This window comes from Tiliqua scincoides, chromosome 8 (genome assembly GCF_035046505.1).
Source record: "Tiliqua scincoides isolate rTilSci1 chromosome 8, rTilSci1.hap2, whole genome shotgun sequence".
Lineage (NCBI taxonomy): Eukaryota > Metazoa > Chordata > Lepidosauria > Squamata > Scincidae > Tiliqua > Tiliqua scincoides.
Genome location: NC_089828.1, coordinates 25,132,111 through 25,140,991, shown reverse-complemented (window position 1 = coordinate 25,140,991; position 8,881 = coordinate 25,132,111). Strand labels below are relative to the sequence as shown.

At 44.9% G+C, this 8,881-nt stretch overlaps 1 pseudogene; it reads right to left on the bottom strand.

The window, feature by feature from the left end:
• Nucleotides 1-7,559: 7,559 nt before the first annotated feature.
• LOC136659507 (5S ribosomal RNA) lies at nt 7,560-7,677 on the bottom strand (annotated as a pseudogene).
• Between the last annotated feature and the right edge of the window lie 1,204 nt (nt 7,678-8,881).

Genomic DNA, 8,881 nt, shown 5'->3' with positions numbered 1-8,881 from the left:
TGCGGAATACTGATTAATCTAAATGATCGCATAATTATGGTGCAATTGGATGCTCTACTAGTTGAAGAAGGGCACAATCAGAATGAAGTGATCAACGCAGTGTTGGTTTTTCCTCTGCGCCAGTGTTACAATTCAATACAACTTACTCATTGGAGCCTTGTTCAATGGAAAGGGCATCCCGGTCTATAAAAACAGCCTCTAACTAGATAGTTATATTAGGGATGTTGTTTGGAGAGACTGAGGTCTAAGAGAAAACTGGGCTCCTGCTTGGTTTACTCTTGCAAATTGGATTGTACTTATTCAACTCAAGGAAGAAAGAGAGGAGGGATGGAAACACAGTGGGAGTAAGGCCTCAGTAGGTCAACCAGTTTGTTGGAGCTCCCAACCCTGTGGACAAAGTTTCCAGAATTCTGACACCTCGTTGCAGGGCTAGCCTGTCCATGAGGCTCACCAAGATGCTAGGCTGTGGATTGGTGAGGGTATTTCCTCTGCACCAACTTCTTCTGTTCCTACTCCCTGAATTCAACCAGGAGCAGCAAAAGAGAAGAGAAGAGGAAATGTGGGTTCTCCTCTCATCATGTTCCTTCTTCTCTTGTCTTCTTTTTTTGGTTCCAGTAAGGAGAAGGAGTAGAAAATGGGTTCACCACCAGATAAGAGATGACCTCAGGCTCTGGGAGGTCTTAAGCTAGACTTGCTTCATAGCCACAACTGAAGCGGGGGGGGGGGGACTCTAAGGAAGGGTTAAAAGATTCTTATCTCTCAAATGGTTGGGTTGCAACAGTTAGAAATAGCATTAGAAAATCCAGAATGCCACTTAAAATTAATGTTATGTCTGGTGGTGGACAGGAAGTGGTCAACAATTTGCAAGAACCATTGAAAGGGAAGCACTTGCTGAGAGAAGGAAGTAGACATCTGTGGCCTTTGTGCACTGCCTGCTTCTGCCCCATCCACAAGTCGACCCTTTTTGCAGAACTCGACTTCTCTCCTGGCTACACTAGAATACAACAATGCTACGCTTATGCAGGGCTTTTTTTCTAATGGAACGTGGGGGGACGGAGTTCCGGCACCTTTTTGCAGGGGCCCCTCCCCTTTGGAGGCATTCCAGGAGGGGGGGAGCAAAACAGAGGCAATCGCTGGGTGGGTGCTGGGGGGTACAGGGTGGTCGGGCGCCTGGCCCCTGCCTGACCGCACAACGACCCCCTCCTGCGCCCATCCCCAAGCTCTCGCCTGAGCCCAGCCCGCCTCCCCTCCCCTCCCCCTGTGCTCTGCTTCCCTGCTCAGCTTCCAAGCCGGTGGAGGGCGCGGGGGACACGCGCCGACGCCGAGGAGGATGGACAGCCAGCCAGGGAGAAGGGCTGCGGCACCCACGGAACACCCAGGTACTGGCTTGGCGGAGGAGGAGGGGAAGGAAGCTTGCTGGTGCAGCCCCCATGCCAATCTGCAGCACGAGCCTAGGCGTGTCTACTCAGAAGTATGTCTCATTGTGCTCAATGGGGCTTGCTCCTGGGAAAGGGTGCATAGCCTTGCAGCCTTGAGAGCCCAAGCATGTCTACTCAGAAATAAGTTCCACTGTGTTCAATGGGGCTTACTCCTGGAAAAGTGTCATAGCCTTGCAGCCTGAGTAGACAGGCAGAGGAGGGGCTCTGTGGCTGCAGTCCTTTCTACACTTTCCTGGGAGGAAGCCCCACTGCCTCTAGTGGGACTGACTTCTGAGTAGACAGGCACAGGAGGGGCTCTGAGGCTGCAGTCCTGTCCACAATTTCCTGGGAGGAAGCCCCACTGCCTCTAATGGGACTGACTTCTGAGTAGACACAGGATTGGGCCCTGATGCTGCCATTCTATCCACAGTAAGCCCCATTCACTAAAGTGGAGTAGACATGCATAGGATTGGGCTCTTAGGCTGCAATCCTAGGCACTTTCCTGGGAGTAAGCTCCATTGACTAGAACAAGACTTATTTCAGAGTAGACATACCTAGGATTGGGCTCTTAATCCTGGCAGAGATATATATCTGCACCCGTTTTCACATGCTAAGGGCAGGTGAAAAGGGATTCTCCGTGTGTACAATGTGCTGTCCAGCCTTGCCAGAGATCCTCCTCATCCTTCCCCCACAAGCATGCCCTCCACCAGCCAGCATTTGCAGCTCCTCTCCAGCAATGCACAGCAGCTGCTCAGGGCAGCAGAGAACATGCAATTGCATGCCAAGTGCCTTCCCAAAGACACAGAGTATTCTGATACCTGAATTAAACCATATTTAATTGTTTGTTTGCAAACGTAGCTGTTTCTATGTGCACCTAAGGACCCCTCTTGTGTAAGAATTCCTTTTTTGTTCTTACTCCCACAGTTGCTTAGAGTAATTTTACTACATGGAACTCATGTAAGCCATTTTTTGGAATCCATTCACTGCTTCCTCTCCTCAAAGTAGTGCCACACGACATACTACACTCTGCAAGTGCACCTGTACAGTATTTTTCCCCATGTGTAGAAAAAATAGCTAGGAGGAAGGGGATGTGGAGATTGACAGCCCAATCCTATGCATGTCTACTCAGAAGTAAGTTCATCTTTAGGGGGGAAGCACATAAAAAATATTTTATTTCTCCAATAAAAAATGGTTTATAAATAAATAAATAAATAAATAAATAAATAAATAAATAAATAAATAAAAGATTAACAAGTTGTGAGTTCCTGCACCTTTTTATTTACAAAAAAAGCACTGCGCTTATGTACATACGTCATGACTTTGTGTACCACTTTAACACTTAGACAAGGCTTTCTACTCTTCTTATATATCATAACTTGATGAAGGGTTAGGCTAGATCAGGGGTGACCCACCCATGGCACTCGTGCCACTGGTTGCACACAGATACTTTCCGAGTGGCACTCACAAAGTCGCCATATATTTTCAAAAAAAACATTTAAATAGTAACAAAGAAAGCATCATAGCAGTGTATGGTTTGCTTGATTTCTTTGCTACTCCATACACAGCACACTCCCGAGTTTCTAATGCTGGGATGGATGCACTCAGGGCGACCATGTAAAAGAGTCACTGGAAAAGATGCCACGGCATATGGGTTGGACAACTGTACTCCCACTGCTGAATATAAAAGAAATCATGACTTGCCAAGGCTGTCTCTGTTATTTAGCCAAAGACAGTAATGGTTCTCTTATATTTTTGGAAGGGGGGGGGGAATCACCTAGCTCTGTTCATCCCAGCATAGTGTCGGAAGCTAAGCAGGGTCAGGCCTGGTTAGTACTTGGATGGGAGACCGCCTGGGAATACCGGGTGCTGTAGGCTTATACCATAGTCTTTCGAGACTGAAGGTTGCCAACCAGTGTCTCTCTTCATGGCTGCTTGCTGGTATTTCCCTTGTGTTTCTTACGACTGTGAGCTGTTAGGGGACATTTTCTCATTCCCTTTCCTATGCAGACCACTTTGAGAATTTCTGTTGTTGAGAAGTGAGTTCTAAATATTCCAAACCAATGAAAAGAAACATCCAGCAAGCTCTGTTAATGGATCGTCTTGGAAAGACCAATGGATTTCGATTATCCACCCAGTCACACAGGTGAAGCAACACTGGGGCAAGATTTGCAGGCCTGATGTTGACAGAATGGATTATGAAAATGTTTTGTTTTTTTTAATTAAAAAAAATCTCTGCTGCTTAACTATTGGGAGTTGCCTTTACATCGTTCAAACAAAAGATCTACAATCGGTTCATTTTACTAAATGGAATATATTTCACTCTTGCATCTACAATTCTCTGTCTGTCTGTCTCTCTGAGTGTGTGTGTGTGTGTGTGTGTGTGTGTGTGTGTACATTAAAAAAACCCAGACTGTGACAATGAAGTGGTCAAAAGTGAAACAGGGTGCTTAATCTAATGACTGTATTAATTATCTGCATTAATTATCTGAGCGTAACACACTATTTATTTAAAATTGTTTATCTTGAAAAACAAGATTGCCAAGGGAGATGGGAAATCCCTCAGCTTTCTTGTTTCCGGTGGCAATCTGCTAACAGCAGCAAATTACATTCAAATTACATATCAACCAATATTAGTATTAATTGTAAACTAACCCTCCGCTCACTTAATTGTGTGTATAATGAAGTATTACAATTAGCCATTATATATTATTTAGCTCAGAAATATCAATATTATTTAGAGCAGGTGCCAGTTATGGCAAGCCTTGGTGATACAAAAGGGGGGGGAAGCATCTCAATTAGGCAGCTCATTTCAGCAAGTGTTTAATGGTGCTGATTTTCTCTTGCCCAAGTGTTTGTCTGTGTTAAATAGAGACCAGAGAGCCATTGTTTCACTGAGATGAATGAAAGAGGGGAACAAACTCTTAAAGACCTGTTTGGTATGAAATCTAACAAATCTACAAGGAAGAAAACCACAAACGAGCGGTTTAAATATTCTGCATTCTAATTTTGGAACACATAGAAATAAGCAAGTGAGTCTTCTTTCTTTTGTTCTGAAATTACATACAGTATCTTTGTTTTTCCCTTACAAGGTGGGAGAATTGAATAGGCTTAGAAATTTACTGACCCACCAAACCTAAGCAACCCAACAGCCATACAGAGCAGGGGTCCCCAAACTGTGTGCCACATCAAACTCAAATGGGCACTGCGGGGTGTCCCAAGTGGTCTTTTCTTCTTGGCTGTCCTGGGTGCTACCGTCTTGGATTGAGCTCGATCTCGTGCGATTCTCATAAGAATCACATGATATCTTGCACGATCCAAGATGTCAGTGCCTGGGAGAGCTGGGAAGATGAGGCCACCGTGAAAGAAGGGTGCCGTGACCACAGTAAGTTTGAGAACCACTGAAATAGAAGTATCTAGAAGGGAATCAGAACTCAGCAAATAGAGCAGGATATTTCCTGGGGGGGGGGGAATGTTTAGGGTCGCAGTGCTGTGCACACTTACGTGGGAGTACATTCCACTGAAATAAGTGGGACTTACTTCTGAGTAACCATGTGTAGGATTGTGCAAAGATTCATCTCATTTTGATCCTTTTCAGTGCCACTGAAGCCCTTGGCCGCTGCTAGTTTTCTCCCCCCACCCCCGTCTTCCTGAACTAATCATATGGCTGAGTGCAGATGATCAAGGATCACATATTGAAGAGGATGACATCACAACTCTATGAGAGTTCATCAGCGTTGGGTATGTGATGTGATTGCAATCAATGTGTCCCTGATTAGTCGCTATCTCACCGAACTAGGAATCTCACAAAGAACAGATGCAGTTACAGTGCTATGTAGTTGACCAGCTTTGACTATACAATGGTCATGGAGGCCAAGTGAAGTTAATTGAAAGGAAAACTAATAGAAGGTGAGATAAATGAAAAGAGAAACATTTTTCCATATGGAGTCCTAGAAAAAAAACAAACCACTTGTCAACAAATGGAGATGTCATCTAACACTGCTGAAAAGGATTTATCAAAAACAGAGTGGAGAAACCATAAGAATATAAGAACATAAGAAAAGCCCCATTGGATTAGACCAAAGGCCCATCTAGTCCAGCTTCCTGTACCTCACAGTGGCCCACCAGATGCCCCAGGGAGCACAGCAGACAACAAGGGACCTGCATCCTGGTGCATCTGGCATTCTGAGGTAGCTAGCTAACTATAGCTAATGTTATGACTAATGTAATGCTCAGCCACAAGGGGGTGGCAGGGAAAATCTGTGCTCCAGAAGAGTTGGCATAACCTTGCAGCCTATTACCCTGCACATGCCTGATCTTGACTGATCTTGGGAGCTAAGCAGGATCAGGCCTGGTTGGTACTTGGATGGGAGACCTCATGGGAATACTGGGTGCTGTAGGCTTATACCATAGTCTTTCGAGACTGAAGGTTGCCAACCATTCCCAATCAGGATGGCGTTGTAGTTCAGGAGTTGGACTTAGACCTGAAAGATGAAACATGTGAAAAAATAAATAAATTTACTTGAGGACCTTTACTTTTGGATTGGATAACAGACAATTCTGTTTGATTCATTTTATTGATTCGGCCGCTTTGAATGCCTTTCGGGGAGATAAAACAAAGTAGAAGTTTAGTGAATTAAATAAAAAAGAATTAGTAAATAAATTATGAAAACAATGTATCATCCAGAGGTGAATTATTACCATAGCTTTGCTATTATTCAAATCAGGAAATAGGAAATGGGATATTTCAGTTATATAGTTCAGAATTTATTATCAGTATTTTGCTGTATTTTGAGAACATGTCATCACTATGGGTTTGTTTCCAGTGAGTAAAATAGGATTGTTTGTTTATAGAATGTATACCCAGCCTCCCCTCCCTTCAAGCGACCTTAGAAGGTCACTTCCAGTTTTCGGGGAAGGCCTTCCCAGCCCTCCAAAGGCCTTTTAAGGCCTTTAAATGTCACTTCCAGCACAATCCTAACTTGTGCTGGAACAAGCAGGCCTGTGCTGCATCCAGTGCAAGTTTGGGGCTGGCTGTGGCTCAGCCAGAGGCAAGGAAAATACTTACCATTACCCTGTGTCATGCTGCAGCAGCCTCAATGGGTCTACTTGGATCTGTGCTACCTAAATCGGCACAAATTTGGAGCTGCCCAAACCCCTGGAGCTGCCCTGGGCTGCCTGGGAATGGGGATTGCATAAGTGCTGGATCCTGGCTCCATCTCCTGCTCCCCTACCCCATCTGGGACTACCCATCTGCTCCCCACACCCATGGGATTACCTGCCAACCTCCCCCTGCCCCAAAACACCTTCCTCCCGCCCTCTCCACACATCCTCCCAGACCCCTTCCGCTGGCCTGGAAAGGCTGGCGCAAACATACCAGGTCCAGGGCCCACGTCAGCATGGGGAGGCCAGCACACATCCTTGCGCTGACCTTCCCAAGTCAGTGTCTTAGAGCACATTTGTGACAGTCCCAGACTGGCACAAGTCTGGCCCAATGGTGCTTAGATTGCACCCTTCCAGTTTTCCCCCAAAACTGGAAGTGATCTTCAAAGCCATCCTGAAGACCTTAGAAGGTCTTCTGAGGTGACTTGTCATCTTTGGAAGGTTCATGTAGTGCCAATCCCACAGGTTCAGGATCCATTGGTAGTGAAATCTGTAGTTCCCATATCCGAGAATACAGTGGGCCCACTGCACTTTATATTACAACCTCTTACTGAACACAAAGGGCTTCCTTCTGAATAAAGTAAATAACACCATTTTCAAACACCTCCAGTAATCATGCTTAATTTGTCCTGCATTGTATATGGATATATAACTATAAGGTATGAGTCATAATCATAAGTCTACTGCACCAACATTCAAAACTATATACAGTAATACCTAACATTTGTATAGCACTTTCTGAGTGTGCAAAGTGCTTATTTTTTTTTATCTTGATGTTGTCCTCATACCAACCCTATAAGGTAAGAAATTATTATTCCCATATTGCAGCTAGTGAAGACTGAGAGAGAGGGTCTTGGCTAAGATTACCTAGTGAGTTCATAGGAGAGGTGAGAGTTAAACCCGATTGGAAGTCCTGATTTGCGGCTCCATTTTTTAACCACTATTGGTTGGCAACCTTCAGTCTCGAAAGACTATGTTATCAGCCTACAGCACCTGGTATTCCCAGGCGGTCTCCCATCCAAGTACTAACCAGGCCTGACCCTGCTTAGCTTCCGAGATCAGACAAGATCGGGCATGTGCAGGGTAATAGTTGCTATGCCTGGTGCCTTCAAGACTTAACTAATTTATTTCAGTATGAGCCTACATTCCATGAAGTAAGTTTTTGCTGCAATTCATTAATCTTCCAGGCACCACCAGACTACTTATCATCTCCTATAAAGAATCTCTCTCTCTCTCTCTCTCTCTCTCTCTCTCACACACACACACACACACACACACACACACATACCCACCCACCCACCCACACGGAGAACATTTAGAACCAACCCAACTCAGCATAAAACATTCCTTTTATTTATATATTTATTTATATCCCCCTTCTACAGGAGGTTTCCTCCCAGACCAATTAACACAAATTTTTAAAAAAACACATATATCAATAGAATTAGGAACCCAATCCTAACCCCTGCTGACACCCAGATCTATGCCAGCTATTTTGTTGGTGTCGATCTATTCGGGCCAAAGGCGAATGTTGGACCGGAAACAGGAGCATGCAATCTAGCAGACATCTCTGTCACTGAGATCCACCCTGTCCTGCTCCCGCCTGCCCTTCGTCCTGATCTGCCCTGATCTGCCCCACATCCTGTGGGGTGCTGGTGGTGGTGTACCATCTCCCAGCCTGTGCACCAGCTGCCGCACTCCACAGACCATTGGAGAGGTGGATGCGGTGCCACACCACAGGATATGCTGGCAGTCCTCATGGTCTGCCAACATATTTTGTGAATACAATTGGGGGCCCTAATTCAATTCATGTAAAGACAGGAGAAGCAGCACAGGAAGTTATTGTCCTCTGCTAATTGGGCAGAAAGGCATCTTTTAAGTGGTATCCTCTTATATTTAGCAGGAGGAGAGCAATTGTCCGTCTTCAGCCCAGCATGGCATCTTTTCCAGTGGCTGTTGCTGGTAACTCTTCTGTATCTTTTTTCTAGATTGTGAGCCCTTTGGGGACAGGGAACCATTTACAGCCCAATCCTATCCACACTTTCCTGGGAATAAGCCCCATTGACTCTAATGGGACTTAGTTCTGAGTAGACATGCATGGGATTGGACTACTAGTGATTTATTTTGCTATGTAAACCTATTTGTGAACTACTTTTTCACAAAGGGTGGTATATACATAACCTTAATGATTATATAGTATAGCTAGAGAATATAGCTACTCGTATAGCCATCACCCAGAGATAAGCAGCCCAGGCAAATAAAAAGGACTTTGTATGGTGCTGAAAAGTCATCAGAATCAGCAG